General features: G+C 36.2%; 2 protein-coding genes across 6 annotated transcripts in view; one reads left to right on the plus strand and one right to left on the minus strand.

Moving 5' to 3' along the window:
- The window catches only part of Slc31a1 (solute carrier family 31 member 1), a 32,160-nt gene that overhangs the window by 1,251 nt on the left and 11,406 nt on the right, over positions 1-19,503 (plus strand). The window lies entirely within an intron of this gene.
- Positions 1,193-19,503, minus strand: part of Cdc26 (cell division cycle 26) — a 41,227-nt gene continuing 22,916 nt past the window's right edge. Inside the window, exons 4-6 of one of the 5 annotated variants that reach the window (XR_013438238.1) lie at positions 13,371-13,487; positions 11,206-12,236; positions 1,193-8,510 (exon numbers count right to left, since the gene is read on the minus strand). The gene's annotated coding sequence lies outside the window, so the exon portion shown is untranslated. Of the gene's footprint in view, positions 12,237-13,370; positions 13,488-14,202; positions 14,431-19,503 lie in introns of all 5 variants that reach the window. The other 4 variants (XR_013438241.1, XR_013438240.1, XR_013438239.1 and 1 more) reach the window with 4 other exon arrangements.

Consider the following 19,503-nt stretch of genomic DNA (forward strand, 5'->3'; position numbering starts at 1 on the left):
TACTTAGATTGCTTTTCCCGTGTGACCCATAGAATCCAGCCATGACTCTTGCCTTGTATAGGTAGCTTCCAGAGAGATAAAAATGCTGTATTGGCTGTGAACTATCTGGGTTGCTTACTCTCTTTTGTTAATTGAAGGTGATTGTACTATATTATCTGAAACTCTAGGGGAGGGAAAGGGGGGGAATAGGATAGCTAGAAATATTATATGTAACTATAATTTTTGTAAGTAAATTATTTCTCTATTTAACTGAGGATAAGGCTGTTCGTTGTTTCTTATGTTTATTTTACAGTTTAAGATGGTTAAAGCAGTGAAGGCTAAGAGTGTTAAAATAGTGATGCAAGTGGAATCTAAGCACTAGAACTGGAACCTGTTGTAGTAGCTCTGAATAGAATGTGAACTTGTCTACCTCTGGGTGGGGGGAATGAACTGGATAAATGAGCTTGGCTACCTCTGGGGGCAGAAATGAACCTTAGCTCTTTTCTAGCTCCTTCTCCCTAATATATGTCACTCAGCACTAGAGTAGTGTTGTTTTGTTTTGTTTTGTTTTTCTGTGGTACAGGGATTGGACCAGGGTTGCTCTTCTACTGAGCCATATTTTTAACCCTTTTCATTTTTTGATTTGAAACTAAGGCTGGCCTTGAACTTGGGATTCTTATGCCTCAACCTCCCAAGTCGCTAGGATATGCCTTAGGGCCCAGTTTAAACAGTGCTTTTAAAAGATACCAAGCTCATCTTTGATTCTCTTGAGCTCTTATCTTGCATTCTTGGATGGAGATGTTTTTCTCCAGATGTTTTAAGCAGCCTTTTTTGATATTTGGGAATCCTAAAAATCAACCTTTTTGGTGACTGCGTCACCACAAACATGAATACCCAGATTACCATTGTGGGGACACAGGTGCTGATTTTTTTCATTGGCAGTAAGAGAAATAGAAAGATGGTGGCAAGTATTCTACAGTCCAACACTCAAATCTGCAGGATTGGGTGTACCTGAAAAGCAAGGGTTTTCCTGAATTAGAGTATCTCCAGATTGATAGTATTAGATAAAGAAGCGGGAAACCTGGGCTTCTGCCCCAACCTCTTCTAACTCACTCTGAGCTTGGGCCAGGCTCCAAAAACACTTTGGAATGGATCTCCTTTCACATGTCTACTGAGTGTCACTGGGGCACAAAGATAAGACACAACCCTGATCTCAAGTTTAAATTAACTATTTGTGTTTATTTTGTTTTGCTTAAGTATACAGCTTTTCAGTGTATTCATAAAATGTGTTGATCTCCTGAAAATTGACTGGGAAGCAGCAATTTTAATAATTCCTTTCAAATTACCAGTAATTTTGCAACAGATAATTTTATATACAAGTATACACATATTGACCTGTGCTGGTGAATGTGTTTTAATATTAATGAAGTTCGAGCTAAGTTAAATTATGGATGTGATATAGGGATTTGAATTGAATAAGTTTGATATTGGTATAGTGTTTTGTTCCTTCCATCACTTAAAGCAGAAGAATGTCAGAATACAATTCAAGAAATATCATCTGAAAGCCTATTGTGTGTGAAGGACTGTGCTGGGTGTTGTGTAGGGTAAGAAAGTAAGTAAATCATTGTTTTGTCCTCAAAGAGTTCACAGTCCATAGAGGGTAGAGTACACAAATAACCATAACTGATGACATAGTGAAGAAAGTTCCATAAAAAGAAGAAATTAATTATTGTAGGATTTCAAAAGAGGAACAGCTCATACCTAGTTTGGAGGAGATTATAGGGTTAGGAATAGGCTTTGAAGATGAGTAAGATTCCAAGTGAAAGTGAGGAAATAAGCCTTTCCAGGTTGAGGGGGCAACTTTGGCAAACACACAAAGTTAATTAAAGTGGGAATCCTCTGAGTATTAGTTACATACATAATTTACACATTTTATTCTAATTTAAAATATAAGCATTTATATTATTTTCTTTTAACCTAAGGCTCAGCCTTTTCTAAAGTGTTGGTCTTAGAGATCAACACTTGTGAATCCTACCCCAGCCCCCTGTCTGTTATTGTAAATAAGGTTTTTTGGCACAGCTGTGCTCATTTATTTATATATCATCTTTGGCTACTTCATCCTACAAGGCAGTGTAAGTGGTTGCAGCAGAAACTGCAACCATTTTGTCCATTATGCTTAATGTCTACTGTCTGACCCTTAAGAGATCACATAGAAGTCTTAATCTATGGTTTCTTTAAAATGCAGTGAATAAAGTCATTTGCAAAGCAGTCCCAATGCAGAATCTTTCTAGGTGTTGATGACATTTCCTCCCAGCCTTTATATTGGACTTTTCCACATACCTAACAGCACCTTTATCTAGTCTTTCCAAAATAGTTAGTTTGATTTTTATACAAACAACTACTAGTGAGGCTCTGTGGAATAGTAGTTATATTAAGCTCTAGAGTCAAATTTCTTTGCTACTTATTAGTTGTATAGGCCTTAGGCAAATTGCTTGGTTTCTTCCTTTGTAAAATAGGAGTAATGATAGTATCCATTTCTTTGGGTTCTTGTAAAGATTATATGAGTTATGGTATATAAAGCACTAAGAACAATGCCTGGCAGGTAATAAGTACTCGATTTGTGTTAGCTACAACTCTCATTTTTCCCATTTATACGTCACTATTTTACATAATATGAAATTAAGTTATATATTTACAACAATAAACTCAACTGGCATAAATTGGTTTGTGAACGAACACAATTGACACTCTTCCTAAACACAGCTTACTGAGAGGGAGAACAGAAGTGTTGCCTCCATCATATTGGAGGATGGCCTAGCCATTGTGTTGTTAGGTAAGTTGCTTAAGAGTTCTGTGGGAGAATTTATTAAGTATAAGACAATAATGATGGATTAAAATTAAAAAGGAATCTAGAGCCATATATGTTAACAAGTTTGTCCTTAGATCAGTAGGAAAAGGATTTTTTTTATTCTAGTGACATGATTAATACAAGAAAAATCTATATGGCCTAGAAGTGTCTGAAATATAAAGTCAACTGTTACCTTGCCCCACTCCACATGAATAGTCCCTTCTTGGGGATGTAAGAATTGAATGCGATCCACCATTCAGGGCAGTGTAATTGACCTGTTGAAAACCTCAATCCAGTTCCCCTTGGGTTATAATCTCAATTTTGAATTGATAAGGATAAAAGTTTCAGTCTGAATGTGAATAAAGTAAAATGACTCCTTAGAAGGTAACAATTCCTACTATTCAGAGTCTGATACTTAATGTCTTCCTCTCCCTTTTGTTTCCAGCATGGCTCTGCTGTTGATTCCTCTTTGCACTTTCCCCACTACAATAGGGAAAAGATGACACAATTATCACTAGAAAAGCAGGTTTTTGCAGTGACAAAATGACTTCAGCTAGTGAATGTCAGATAAGTCAGTGACCAGGCAGCATCCAGATAACTTCATTTCAAGTTGGCAAGGCAAGCATGATGGAGAAAGGGGAGGGAGGCCTGAGGAAGTTGCTGATGCCACATGCAGTTCTTAGCATACCAAAACCATTTGAAAAAATCATTGGTGTCCCATACTTTGTGACTAAGTATGACGAGTCGTCTAAAGTCTGATAATTAATATATTACAATGAATAGTGTAGGCCATAAGAAATCTTATAGCAGGTACTGGAAAGGAAATGCTTTTGAAGTTTCATTGCTTTGAGTAACATCATTTCATGATTTAGGTAACATCCCCCAGGAGAGGAGGGGCCCATCCTTAGGAATGCAAAGCCCTGCAGAGAAGGAAAGGGTTGAGAAGGGTCCACCCTACCTCTTTTCCTTTACACAATGACCCTGGGGATTAGTATACAACCTGCTTTTGTAGACTGAGGACATTATGCAACAGAGCATAATGAGATGGAAGCCTGCTTCTCAAAAGTAAATATGAGAAATGATCTGGAAGGAATACATAAAGATACCTCTGACATGTTAAAGGACCTTTTTTAGCCAGGTTGAATCTTTTCCTAAATAGATAATGAAGTTATTATAGGACTATGATAAGTGTTTATATAATTTTGCAACAGTTCAGAGAACCTAAAATGTAGTGATTCGATTTATGAAATGAAAGAGGAATGCTCTGTGTCCCCACAGCCAAGTTGGAAACAAGAAGGAAAGAAATAGACTTAAGGATCAAAGGCTCTTGTTATGAATTATTGTCTTCAGAGTAGTCATTTCATTTTATTCATATTCAGTTTCAAACCTTTATTATTATCAATTCTAATCGAGATTATAATCCAAATCATCCTACCTGTTCTGTTAGCTTTTTATCACCTCTCACCCTTTGCATAATCTCTATCTTGTATATCTCAGACTGTATTTTAATTTCATGTTTTCCTCTTCTACAGACTGGGCTTCTTTAGGTTAGGGATTCATCACAGTAACTTCATGCAATAAATATTGAATGAATGAATGAATGAATAAACCAAGTTCCTCAGGGTCACACAGATAGTAAGCTCCAAGTGCCAGATCTAAAACTCAAGTCTTCATTAAATCACCTTTTATTAATGTTTTGAAAGGGTATAAATTCCTATTACCTTATTTAATAGATTTAATTGCATTTTCCTACTGAATAAAAAAAAATAGTTCAAATGTTTTCGAGTTTCTACCTCATACCATATTAATTCCCAGGCAAACCAATAACACTGTAACCTAGACAATTGAACTCCTATAATCCCAGAGGCTGAGACAAGAGGATCACAAGTTCATCTAGACAACTTAGGGAGATGCTGTCACAAAATAAAAAAATAAAAAGAGCTGGGGAGATGGCTCAGTGGTAAAATGCCCCTGGGTTCAATTCTAAGTACTGTAAAAAAAAGAAAAAGAAAAAGAAAAAGAAAAAATAAGAGTTTAAGCATAGAGGATTTTTGTCTGTCTTTGATCATACCAAGAAGATAGTTAAAGAAATGCTTTGCTGATGGGTATATAACTAACTAGTGTTCTTCAGATCAAACTATGAAAGGCTCTATACTGTAAGTAACATGAAAGTGAGCCCTCTGTGTGACTTAGAAATCTCCTTTCTGAGATTTATTTTCTTATTTGATGAGCCAGTAAGATATTATTAATAATATTTCATACTTAATATAGTTTTGAATTAGAAAGTATATTTTATTTGATCCTTACAACTTTGTTAGATTGACTGAGTAGACATTTTTTATATCTGTTTTGCAGTTGAAGAAAATAGTCTTTATTGGGTTTGAGTGGTCTGCTTAATGTAACATTGCTGATGTGGTGAACTTAGATCATCAGCTCACAGTCTTTGACACATAGTGTAGCACTTGCTGTGTTCTCCTACTGTCTAGAAAACATTCTGAAATCTTTTCATAAATCATTCTAAAGTAGTCATGATTAGCAGACTAGAAATGTGTCAGAAAGTCCAGTAAGGGAAGTGTGTAAAGGTGCACCTCATGATTGCATTATTCCAATTGTGGCTTAACCAGCAACAAAAGCCATCAGAGAAGTGGAGTGTAGTAGCTGGGAGATCCACTCCCTGTTGGACTTAGGCCCTTCTGTCATTGCATAACTAAAGACCTTTTCAGTTTGTTTGTTTGACATATCAAATTTGAGTTGTGCTATTCGGACCAGGCAAATAAAAGCTTTTCTAAAGGCCTTTGTGAAGAATGTAGTTGTATATTTGATCTTCTTTGTACAGAAAGGTGGGAGTGGGCAAGAGAAATAAGAGCTGCTATGTTATTTGCAACCAAAACAGGATATGTGAAGCTCAGAAACCCCTCCTGTTTAGTTACTTCCCAGCAAACCATCCTGAGGAATGGAGGGTTGAGGAAAGAGGTTAGCCAAGTGTTACAGAGCCTCTTTTCAGAAGCTGATGTTCAACTGACTGGAGAATATATTAGTGTCAATTCAAGAATATATGCCTCAATTTCCCCATATATAAATTAAAGAGGACTAGGGATGTGGCTCAGAGAAATAAGAGGTGCTATGTTATTTGCAACCAAAACAGGATATATAGTAGAATATTTGCCCAGCATAAAGCCCTAGGTTCAACCTCCAGCACCATGAATTAAAAAAAAAAAAAAACAACAGGATTGGACTTGATAATAATTTAATTTTTTAAATTTAATTTTACAAAATACAATAATATATACATGCTTCTTCCCTTTTTGCATTTTTTTACAAATGTACAATAAGTACAACCAACTTATTTTTTCATTTTATAATTTATGTTGGATATCATTCTATATGTGTATAGAGCTTCCTCATTCTTGTTTATGGCTACAAAGTGTCCCATCACAGGGAAATATGATTACTTGTTTGATCACTGCACTACCAGTGAACACAAGGAAATATTATAAATTGTTTGATTAGTGCCCTACCAATGAATATTTAGGCTGTATTTTTTTCTATTTTGCTATTACAATAGTCCTGCAATGAATAATTTTGTACGTATAACAGTTCTCATATGTGAAAGTGTATCCATAGGATAAATATTTAGAAGCTGTGTCAAAGTGTATATGCATCAGACTGATAAATAAATTCTTCTAGTTCTGATCTGTAAGACTTTAATTGCCAATGAGAAGTGAAAGAGTTGAAAAGTGTCATTTTCTTGGAACATCTTATTTTTTATATCTCATTCAGACTAAATCTTAAGTGAGGGCCACATATAGGTAACTTCACCAAAATTATGTTGAATTGCAGACTGCACTAAAGTTACCTGCGTTGCAGTCCTATGGACTCTTCTAGTGCTTTTCAGTATATTACTTAAGAGTTAATTTGCAAAATGAATAAGTATAAACTCAGAACAAAAGAAGACTGTCCCCCAACTGCGTTTACCAAGTAGAGGGTTCACGATTTGCATTTTATTACAATCATGTAGGGAATGAAATTGAAAGCTAAAACAAAGAAAGCCTAACTAATATCTGTCTGCTTATGTGTTTTTACTGTCTTCCCTGGGACAGAAGGTACTTTTTACTATGGTCCCTGAGACAGAAGGAACTTTGTAAATACTTATTGAATTGACTTGAAGTCGATGACAGTGATTCCGCCTCTATTTTGCTACCTTCTCGGGTTTCAGCTATCTTACTCCAGCTTGTAAGTGAATGAAGCTATACATTTAAAAAACACAATTTGATTAGTTATAATTTTTCTAATTTTAGAATAAAGAAATTTTTCTATGGGCCATGCTTTAAGCACTCTTAATCTCTATGTGAAATAGCTCTGATAAATGATGCCTTGCAGGGCTTCACACCAGGCCTGGCACCACACACCTGAAATCTCAGCTATTCAGGAGGCTGAGGCAAGAGGATGACAAGTTCCAGACCAGCCTGGGCAATTTAGCAAGATATGTCTCAAAGTAGAAGTTCTGGGGATATAGTTCAGTCTTAGAGCGATTGCCTAACATGCTTGAGGCCCTGAATTTGATCCCCAATACCACCAAAAAAAAAAGGTTTCGTGAACTTTCTAGAAAACTGAACATAAAAAGAATTTCCTTCATTATGGTTTCATCAAGACCACAGGCTACATGGTGCTACTGTAGCTTAGAATTTTTATTGACTCTTAAGAAACTAGAATGTAGATGAGATGGACAAAAATTTGGTATAATATATCATATTTCTGTTTCAAATGGCATTTTGAACTGATCTCTTTCTTTTAAAAACCCTAGTGAAATTACCATATAAATACAGTAATAAGAAAAAGTATTGTTTAAAGTCAGAAAACAGAGAAGCAGAAGCTAGGAACTTTGAAATGTTTAAAAGAAAACAGGATGCAGTTAGGAACGAGATTGAAGAAAATGACTGACCACATGATCATACAGGTGAAAGACATCCTTGCCTGTAAAGTCAAATGGCCAGGATTCACTAGCACGCCCATGAGGGCCCCAAATAAAGAACTGAAGAGACTAGAAAGAATGATTGGCTAGGGGGTAATTGATGGCAGACAAATCAAAGGATTTGGGGAATTATACCAATGTCTAGTTTGGAAAGAACAATAGATTAAGAAGCAATAATAATGAAGATTTGTCAAGGGCTTACTATATTTAGGTGCTGTGCTTAGGAAAGTGTTTAAATGCGCACTGTCGTGACATAGTGCTGTGGTCATCTCTTTTGTAGAGGAAACTAACCTGCTGTCTCAGCCACTGGCCATTGCTTTAGTGAACACCTGATAATAACTCTTAAAACAACCCTATGAGATAGGTTACTTCTGTTATCCTTATTTAAGAGCTGAATCACAGAGAGAGGTGTTAAGTAATTTGCCCAAGGGCCCACAACCAGTAAGGTCAGTTTTACCTGTTAGAGAATGAGTATAGATCCTTGCTATATTTGGAGAGTTGCCATAACAAAGAAAAGAAAATGTCTTTTCTGCCCACCGCTTCCTTCTGATGACTTGTGTTTGTGTGTGGTGGGCTATTCAAGATCTCAAACCAAATCCCAATTTCAAAAATGCAGTTGTTGGTTAGGGACAGACTCTTGCATGGTTCAGCTGGAGGCAGATCTTAATTTTGAGTAATCTTATTGGGAATTACATGCCACAATTTCTTCACCTAGAAGGAATTTAAAAATCTTAGTAAAATAGTGCACTTCCTGTTTGAGGTCCATCCTTCTGAATGTTCAATTCCTGTATTTCACAACTAATGTAGAAAAATAAACTACAGAAAATACATACTTTCCCCTTCATCTGAAACTCAAAAAGATTTTATTCATTTCACACTTTATTCAATCAGTGGTTAAGAAAACCCCCCTCAAATCCCAAAGATGAAGGATTTACTATTAGCCCAGAAGAATGCATAAGAAATCCTGTTTGGTTTGATAAATATCTAAATATGGGCTGGGGTTGTGGCTCAGCAGTAGAGCGCTCGCCTGGCATGCACAAGGCCCTGGGTTCGATCCTCAGCACCACATAAAAATAAATAAATAAAATGAAGGTATTGTGTCTAACCAAAAAAAATTAAATCTTTAAAAATAAAAAAAATTAAAAACATCTAAATATTGGGCTAATACTGAATCCTTCATCTCTGGGATTTAAGAGGGGTTTTCTTAACCACTGTGTGAATAAAATCTTTACATTTCAGATGAAGGGGAAAGTATGTATTTTCTGTAGTTTATTTTTCTACATTAGTTGTGGATACAGTTGTGTCATCTTTATGAATTACTCCCTAGAAGGTAATTCACTTGTGTGAAGTAGGGGTCATAATTTTCAATTTTAGCCAAACATCCCTGATGCTTTTTATACAGGAGGTCTTTAGACTATACTTTGAGAAGCACTCAAGTTATGAGGAAAGTAATTAGCATTTATTATTTATTATGTACCTTATTAATGTACCAGTCACTTTCATATAAACATTTGCATTTGATATCTACTCGATATTTTATTGCCCCACTTTTATGTGTGTGTATTATTTGCACAAAGTCTTTTTTTTTAAATATTTATTTTTCGTTATCAGCGGACACAGCATCTTTGTTTGTATGTGGTGCTGAGGATCGAACCCAGGCCGCACGCATGCCAGGCGAGCACGCTGCTGCTTGAGCCACATCCCCAGCCCTGCACAAAGTCTTAACAACTTATTTTGAGTTGAAGCGGCAGGGCCCAAATAGTCAGCAGTCTGACTCTAAGAACAGGGAAGGCTTTTCTTGCTCTTGTTGTATCTGCTCAGGCAAGGTATCTCTCAGAGGAGATTTTTGTTTAAGATTGGCAAATTGGAAAATGCTAGAGGCTCAGAAATGTATTTGATAAGTATGTGTTAAAGCCCCTGAAATTTTATAATACCTAAAGCATCAACTATTATTCAGGGTGCATTTAGAAAAAACAAGTAGGTACTTGCTTCTCATTGAATCTATTATATGCATCTAAACTTTTCCAGGGTTCTAAAGATGAATATTTATCCCTTGATCAAGGAAACTGTGACCAAAAAGACTACATTACCTAATGTAACAGAAAAACCAGGGATAGAACTCAAATTTCTACTCCTATGTTCTTTCAAATTCTAATCATTATAAAGGTTAAGGTGGGCTCCCACACATGTTACCTGGGAATTATCCAGAAAACTCTTGTATCACTAGTTGGGAATGATGACTCTTTGTGACACCATTAAATATTTGAAAGCTTACACAGGTATTATAATTAGAGGTGTTCTTGTATTTTAAAAGAGTAAAATGGTGTCTTTTTTTAATTATTCTCAAAATTTCTGTTTTTAACAGTGAACATGTAGAATGGTATTTGGGTAAAAGAATGATAAAATATGTCCTTTCACTTAGAGCCATGTAGAGGTAGGACAGCCAAGAACAAGTCATAGTTTTAGCACATATTCTGTGCCATAAACATGGTAGAGAACATTGCAAGACAAAACTATAGGAGGAGGTAACAATTAGATTTAGCTCCTTCTGAACTGCTTAATGGGCAAGAATTTCATGAACTTAACAGAGTGCTTGAATGACTTGACACTGATTTACCCTGAATATACAGACTATCTAACTACGCCTTTTTATCTATTTATTTTGTGTGTGTACGCGTGTGCGTGTGCGTGTGCGCACATGCATGGAGATTGAACCCAGGGCCTCGTGCATGCTACACAAACACTCTACCACTGAACCATATCCCCAGCCATTTTTTTTAAATTTTGACACAGAATCCCACTAGTCACTCAGGCTGGCCTTGAATTTAGGATCTTCCAATCTCAGCCTCCTGAGTAGCTGGGATTATAGGCATGTGCCACCTCATTGCTCAACTTGTGCCTCTTAATAGGAATAGGCCTATATTCATTTTTAAGTTTCTCTCAGAACTATTTCTGTTTACTCATCTCATTTTCACTGAGTTGCCCCCAGAAATTAAAACAACCAACTGTGCTGAGATAGGGGCATAACATAGTTGGGTAGAAATACTATTCTATAAATAATAGAAAGAACACTGGACTTGAGGTCAGAGTCAGAACCCTGACTCTGACCTCAAGTCCAGTGTTCTAGTGACTCACTTCACTAGACTAATTGCTCTATGACCTGTGCTAGACAGTTAAGCTTCTCTATCTTGGTTTTCATCTGTAAAATGAGTAACCAATCTTCTTTAATTCAAACCTGCCCTTTAAGTGGCATTAGGTTTGGAAACATCCCATGCTGTTGTGGTTCATTAGTATTCAGAAAAAGTGTGCCTGGCAATGTGCCACAAAAGCTAAATGAAGTTACTGTCAGACCCCCCACACACACACTTAAAATCAATCAAATACCAAATATTTCTTGAATACCTACCTAAAAGACATTTCCTGCTTATATCCTTAATCTGTGCCTACAATGCATTATATCAGCAAGATGCAAGTGCTTTTTCTTCGACTTCATTGTTGAACACTCAGCAGATAATGATTCACACAATAATAATAGTGCTTTTGCCTTTATTATATGGTCTTTTCCGCCTGATTTTTTCCAATTCACTGTCTTATTTGAATCATGTAACTATCCTGAAGGTATATAAAATATATATAAAATACATATATATTATGTCCATGTTCACATGAACTTGAGAGACACTGAAACTCAGAGAATGAAAGTAGTTCTCTAGGGGATGGGTGATTTTGCCCCCCAAGGGACTTTGGGAAATACTTGTAGACATTTTTGATTATCACTGTAATGGGCAGAAGCTAGGGATACTGTTGAAATCCTTACAGTACACAGGACAGCTAATACAATAAAGAAGTATCCAGCCCCCAGTGTTCATAATGCTGAACTTGAGGAAAGTATTTTGAACAAACGAACTCAATGTGATGGAGCTGGAACCAGAATCTAGTCTTGGACTCAAGTCTAGTATGCAGTGGGGTTTGTTTTATATCACTGTGGAAGATGTCCAGGTAGAACATGGATTGTGTAGTCTAGGTAAAGTCTATTAGTCTATTAAGCATTTGCCTAATAGTGTGTCTTACATTCTGCTGCCCATATTTCTCCTGGAGCTTCATCTACCTTCATCTTATTTAATTATTTAACTAGCAAGTACCAGATTTGAGTCGTTTATCAATGTGGTTTTGGAATCATTACAGTCCCTTCAGCAAGCCTCCATGCAGAACACCCATTGCCAACCTAAAGACCCATGGGACTTTTATGGGAAATGTCACCAGGAGACTCATCTAAAAATTAGCAAAACTAGATTTGAATACCATATAAGTCCTTCTAAAATTTTAACAGATATATTTCTGTATTCTGGCAAATTAAACAATTGTAGCCCATGGCTCTGTAAAGATTTTTTCTTTCTTTGTATAAATCTGCTTCACATAGAACTTGAACTGGAAATACTGTTGGGGAAGAACAAATAAAGACCCGGTCAGTATTCACACAGCAGCCAATATTTTAATATCCTGTGGAAACATAAATCTGATTGTGTAATTCCCTGCTTACTACCCTAAATAGCTTCCAGAAGCCCTCAAAATAAAATTCAGACTCCTTAAAATGACCTTTGAGGCCTTCCTGACACCCATTTACCTCTCTTCACTCATTCAATACCCAATTCTGCAAACAAGAGTCTCTTCCTCCTCACCAGCCTCCCCTTCTCTCCGGCCTCCCCTTCTGTCCGACGGCACATTGTGTTCATATTTACCTTGAGAGCCATTTGTTCTTTTCTCGCCTCAGTGGGATACTTCCTTGCCCCCTGACCAAACTCCAATAATTTTACCAGTTGTTTAATGTCACCTTCTTAAGGAGGACTTCTTTCTTTCTCTTCCCACCTGCCGCACTCCATCTAAATTGCTTCTTTTGCAGTTCTTCTCTGTCACCACACTGTTTCTACTTCCTGTATACCACTATTACAACTTGAAATTGTAATTTGCCTATACATATTTACTTGCTTACATATTTAATGAAGGTTTCCTGCTCTAGAGTAGTACCACAAAGGCAAATATCTTTTTGCATCTAGGTCCTTAAAGATAGATACTGAACCCCACATAGATTTGGATAGGGTTTTTTTGTTGGTTGGTTGGCTGGTTGGTTTTTTGGTACCAGAGGTTACCATGTGCTTTATCACTAAGCCACATTCCTAACCCTTTTTGTTTTTTCTTTTGCTGAGAGTCTTGCTAAATTGCTAAGGCTGGCCTCGAACTTGGAATGCCCCTGCCTCAGCCTCCCAAAGGCATGTGCCACTGTGCCCAACCCATGTGGATTTTCTAAGAAATTAATAATAAATACTTTTTAAATTAGTGAATATTTGTTGGGTATTCTTCCAGAGGCTGTAAGGAGGTAGAAATTAGAACATTTCTTGCCCTCAAGGAACTTGCTGTGTAAATAACATTTTTTGATCTTGTATTTTTTTAAGAACTGTAAGTTAAAGTTATAAGAGAAATTACTAGGGAAATTCAGAAAATAAAAAGCTTTCTTCTATTAGAAATTCAAGAAAAAAGCAAAAAGTTCATGGAAGAAGTGCTATATTAACTTACCCTCTAAGAATGAGTTAGATTGGTCTGGGGCTATAGCTCAGTGGTAGAATCTTTCCTGGCACAGGTGAGGCTCTGGGTTTAATCCTCAGCACCACATATAAATAAATCCATCTGCAACTAAAAATGTTTAAAAAAACGAGTTAGATTATAACTTATAAGAACAGGGGCCTTGTTTTAGCTTTAGTACATAATAAATGTTGAATAAATTGTGGCAGGATTTTTATATATTCAGAAATGGGAGGGGACAAGAATCTCAGGAAATGACACAAGCCAAAAAAAACAACAAAACATACAGGTGTGAAAGTGCTAAATTTTAAAAGTGAGTAGATCAGTTTTAATAGAACATAGGGATGTGAATGTAAATAGATTGACATAAGGCTGGAAAGATCTGCTTGTAACAAAAAGACTTCAGTGCCAATCAGCAAGCATAACAGCACTGTGTCAATCTCAGAAGCTGGGCTGAAGATAGCTAGCTTTATCTTAGCCCGCAGAGATTAGTTCCTGTTTGTAGATCCTAACAACCAAATCATAGCTTGAGAAATACATACAAATAGTAAGCATTCCAGAGTATTAAAACCAGTTTAGCTTGGAGTGCTGGTTCTTTAACCAACATCATCACCACCAAATAACAAGATTCAGATTCCTATGGTGCATCTTCTGTATTTGGCTTGGCTGAAAAGAGTGTTTGCTTCTATTTCTGAAGGGAGCAACTGGCCTGAGGAGTCCCTAGTGCTGTTGCAATCATGACTATAGAATTTGTATATCATGAGGAGTTCCATACACTGACTTCTAAAGTCTTTCCAATGCTTAGATTCTGCAATACACAACCTACCAGGATAGTCAGGTGGCAATTTCAGGTTCTCCATATAGATGAAGAAATAAATGCCTTATCAGTCTCTTTCCAGGCCTCCCTGTTTTGAATCAGACTTTTCTCCTTAGCTGGATCAATAAGGAGTAGCATCCAAGAGGGCTCATTTACCGTCCGCCATTGATGAAAAGGAATTTTGGAGAAATACATCCACTCAACTGTTTCTCCTGCCTTTTCTCCATAATGTTCATTCTGTCAATATGATGTCAGAAAAAGGCACAGATTGAAAAGATTTCCAAAAAAAACATTTTAGGGTATTTGGTGAGACCTAGTTCCAATGTGCTAGAGGTATTTAAAGATCCTAGAACTAGCCTTGGAAGAGCGGGAGGATTTGTGGCATTAGAGATTATAAGGATGGACATTCCAGTCTGAAGAATAATGAGAGAGATGGGAGATGTGGGGGTAAGTCCTAGAAACACAAGAAACAGACTGCCAGACTCATTTGGCTGGAACATAAGGTATACGTAGGCAGAAAGGTAGGTTGAGATCTTTGTTTTAGAGTCTTTGTGATTTCAGACCAAGGAAGTTAATAAACAATGGAGAGATTAATAGGCAGTGGAATTTTTTGAGCAGATAAATAGTCATGCCTTAGGTAGATTAATTTGTCATTGATATATAAATAGAATGGACAGAGGCAGGGTACCATAAGGAAAACTCATGTTTGTAATAATGCTGTTAATGTTGAAACCCAGAGGCAGGCTGGATCAATCTTCTGAATTTCTGGGGATTAGTCAAGTGACCAAAATTATGACATTTGTAGATAAAAACCAGTCATTGGGTAAAGTAGATTTAATGGACCTAGGAGTGAGGATATACCTAGGTTCTAGCAATAGCTTTCTAGTATAGCCTTGGACAGGCTACCAAGCTCTCTCTGCCTTGGTTCCTCCATCTTAGAAGAGATATTGTGAGGATAAAATAACAGTTGGAAGGAAATGCTGTTCTTTCTTTCCATGTCATGTGTTCAGGTTAAATACAATTATTTATTTGATAGATGTACAGAGTAAAAACATTTTAAGTTTGCTGTTTCCTCTTCTCTCCTACTGTTATCACTTGTCAAGGTTTAATTCATGTGCAGGTCTGAGCAGCATTTCAAACCATTTAAAGGTCAATAGCAGTTAATGTTCTCTGCTGCTTTTCAAAAAAGGTGTGAGTTTTGTTTACAGTCACTCTCCTCACATTTGTCTCAAAACAGATAATTTATAAAAGTATCTATAAAGGCAAATTAGGCCAGAAATGTAAATGTTCAGATCCTCCAAAGAGCTTTGTGGTTTCAGTCTCTAGGTTTTTAGGAAATGAATAGTTGGAACAAGGTGAATTTGTAATACTCTTCCAAGTTCAACTTGCATATGTTCAACTACATTTTGTTACTTCTTAGAGCTACCAATTAATTTCTACACACATCCATCAAATGTTTTATAGTATTTCAGATTTATTAAGGTGGTAGAGAGGAAATTGAGGTTTTCCTAGTGTATCATTAAAAAAATTAAGGAATGATTTTTTTCTAAAGTTGCCAAGGAAGAAATGCAGAAAGGCAATTTATTTCCTCAAACATTATTGTAATCTATTGTGTTTGGGGATATTAGAAAATACAAGAGACCCAAAGATAAATAAGATAGTGTCCTACCCAAAGATAAATAAGATAGATACACCTGACTCAGAGCTGAGGCAGGAGGATCACAAGTTCAAGGCCAGCCTCAACAACTTAGCAAGACCCTGCCTCAAAACAAAAAATAAAAAGGTCTGGGAATGTTTCTCAGTGGTTAAGTGTCCCTGGGTTTAATTCCCAGTACCAAAAAAAAAAAAAAGATAAAAGACATTCTATTCTCCTGGAAACTGAACTGAGAAAATGTAGAATTATGTTTCAGTTCTATTGGAACTCTATTATATAATTTTTTGTATATATATTTAAGGAAAATGAAACTCTAAAATACAAAATAATTTGTCCAATATAATATTTATCACCCATGTCTTTTTTTCATTTTTAAGCTATTTATCTTTTTATAGTTTGTTACTTATATGGTAATTGTATGGTCCATTCATGTTTGTCCAGAAGAGAGAGATGATCTAGAGCATTGGAAAAATTAAGTTTGATATTAGCATGCTTTCTCTTGAAAATGATAGCCTTCCATGGCTATATAATTCATTATGTAATCAGTTCTTCTAGGATCTGTCCTGCCCCAACAGGTTTCCCATCTCCTGTGCTCAGTCTGAGCAGCTTAATAAGGTGGAGTGATGTGGACCATATGAAATTTATGACAGAAGGGGTGACCTTGAACCAATATCTAGAAATAAAGTGGTTTTTGTCTTAATCTGATTAGAATCAAATGACGTCTTTGCTCTTTGTCTTTCCGTGGTTACAGTTAGAGCAAGATTCTCAGGCAGCTCCTGACTTAGCATCCTCTTTGCTAAATGGATATTCTTAGCCAAGAGCTTCAGAGTAAAAGAGCTACTCCCTCTAATTCAAAGCTGTTTTATTCTTTTTAAAATTTGTCAGTCCATGCAGCATTTCTTGTTTGCCTAGATCATCAGCCCTTCATAAATGAAGACACTTTAAGCTTTAAGTGTAATTGTTTGAAGTACTTTTCCCCTTTATGTGTTTGGCAGTTGGTTACTTTTGATGCATCCCAGGAGTCTTAGGTATGAGTAATTCAGCCACATAAATTCTGCTGATACTTGAGTATGTAGACTGTACATAGTTTGGTTTCTTTCCATGAAACATGCTTGCAGGGACTCCTATCCAGATATCTGAATTAGTAGTACTCACTTCAGTATACAGTGAAGAAAGAAAAAATAACAATGATAATGACTACTAAATTCTGTTGCTAAATAATTGCTAAATAATTCCTGGCTAGTTCTATCAACATCTTTCTCAGCCCAACCAGTGTTTTGAAGAAAAAGAAGTGAGAAATTGTGGATGATTCCTTAATATCAACAAAGGCAAAAAGTCAGAAGGTAAAATGGTAGCCATTGTTTTATTGAGAAACATTTTAAAAGATAAAAATCTAAGCCAGCATGGTTGTACACACCTGTTATCCCAGCAACTTGGGAGGCTGAGGCAGGAGGATTACAAATTAGAGGCCAGCTTGGGCAATTTAGCTAGACCCTGTCTCAAAACTCTGGTCTAGCACCCAGGGTTCAATCCCTAGTAATAATAAAATAAAATCTAAGAGACCTTTTGTGTGTGTGCGAGTTTACGTGGTAGAAATAATGGTGGTCATGAGTTTTGGGCAATTATTTTCCTGAGTTCTGACTACCGTCAGAAGCCTACAATTGCAGTAAGTGCTATATGTCAGCTCCTGTCATTTAATCTGGAGAGATAATATGTGTTTGAATGTATATAATTTTAAGGTCTTTTATGTCTTTTTTTTCCCATTGACTAAATCCCACCTCCTCCACTGATCGTTTTACTTACCACTTGTACAAAATCGGTGTGGCAAAAATTCCAGGGTCATAAGTTTCTGCTGATTCTGGCTGAGACCTATGATTTTCTCAAGCCTAATATTCCATAAAAGCAATTGATAAAAATTAAGTATCCTTATTAACAATGCACCTCAAAACAGACCCAGACCAAGAAAAGGCAGCTAAAATATCCAGAGGATTCTATGGTCATATCCATACAATTACGACCATATTTCTACAAGTTAGTTTAGCCTAGGAACATGAGGCCAGGGCCCAGGGGGAATGATGACATCCTACCCTTCAAGATGGGTCTTTTTTCTGTAAATTCATCAAAGTGTATTTTTCCCTACCACTTGCTAGGAACTCTGACATTGTTTACAAACAACTCTAGCATATTGCTTAGAATGCCAAATATAAATAAATAACTATGCTTTTTAATACTGAATTATATTAAGGTGTCTCCTTTATTCCTACATTTCCTTCACTGCCCTTTTTGCCAAGTACAACTGAAAGGTGGACTTCATAAAGCCATCAAGAGAATTTTAAAGTTCACCTATAGGAAGATTCACCTATAGTCTACCCTCAGAGGTAGACTGGGAAAGAATTAGACTCTTGAATATAAGGAAGTTTTGAAAGCTTCTTGAATAAAGCCAGACCATTTCTCAGAATATCTACTGATCCCATACAAGTAATTAAAAAGCAGAAATAGTCCAATTAAACTTGTTGCTAGATCATGTGGACATAGTCCCTAAGCCTGAATCCTTGTTTATGGTAATGTAATGGCATTGACCTTGAATTTCCCATATCTGTGTTTGCCAAAAGCTTGTAAGCCACCAATCATAAGTAATGGCTATAAAAAGCAGAAAAACAACTAGAAAGATTTCTCTTTGGATTACATTTTTACAAATCTTAAAAGGAACATGAACCTAATCGTTTTAAAAATTAAAACCTTCTTTCTTATCTCCCTTATTGTGGAATTCAGGAAAGAGTGTAGGCAGTCTCCCAAAGAATTGTCTGCGGTTCCTGATTACATCTTTCTCAGTAAGGGAAGAGGGACCATGTGGCAAATATACAGCCACTTATGCATAGTCTTTTCATGGAGCCTAATCTCCATGGTCCCTACGGATTATTGTTTCTCATCCATCATTGTGCAATACCAGGAAAATATGAGAATTTGAATCTTAGACTAAATCTGTGAGAAATAATGCCTATGCTAAGACACAAAATGGCCGTCAGAATTTAGCCTTCTTGCTAACTTCCTAACTTCTGACCATAAATTCATGTTTATTTTGCTAGATAGTTTAGATTTTGCAGAAGTCTGTCCCTCAAGCATTGTAATGAGTCTTTTTTAGGCAAGATGGGGCAGGAATAGGAGAAACTTCTTTTTTTTAATAATCCTTTGAATACAAGGAAGTTTTGAAAGCTATTTGTTTAAATACTGCACCATATTTATTAAATGAGGGAAAGAAGGAAACAGAAATGCAGAGCTGACTGACATTCAATAGCATGTGCAGTGTCCCAAATCTGATAGTACTCGGGGCAGCAGAAACAATGGCATACAGCCAACTTCAAGTACCTAACTGAAGATAAATGTTCCCTAGAAACTAAACAGTGTAAAACCTTCCTAAGAAAGATTTCTGAACTATTTTATGTAAATTCAGCTCAATGTGAATTTGTGCTTGATTGTTTGTTTGGTTGTAGATTGAAAATTAACAATTTTAAATTGGTTTTCAGTTTTATCCCTGAATTATCTATTCAGGTTTTTTGCTAGACTTCTTTATAAATAATTTGTAAACTTGATGAAATGATAGAGTAAGGATTAGAGGAAAAATTAATGGTGGAGGTTTTAGCCTGGAATTAGCATAT

This window comes from Ictidomys tridecemlineatus, chromosome 4 (genome assembly GCF_052094955.1).
Source record: "Ictidomys tridecemlineatus isolate mIctTri1 chromosome 4, mIctTri1.hap1, whole genome shotgun sequence".
Lineage (NCBI taxonomy): Eukaryota > Metazoa > Chordata > Mammalia > Rodentia > Sciuridae > Ictidomys > Ictidomys tridecemlineatus.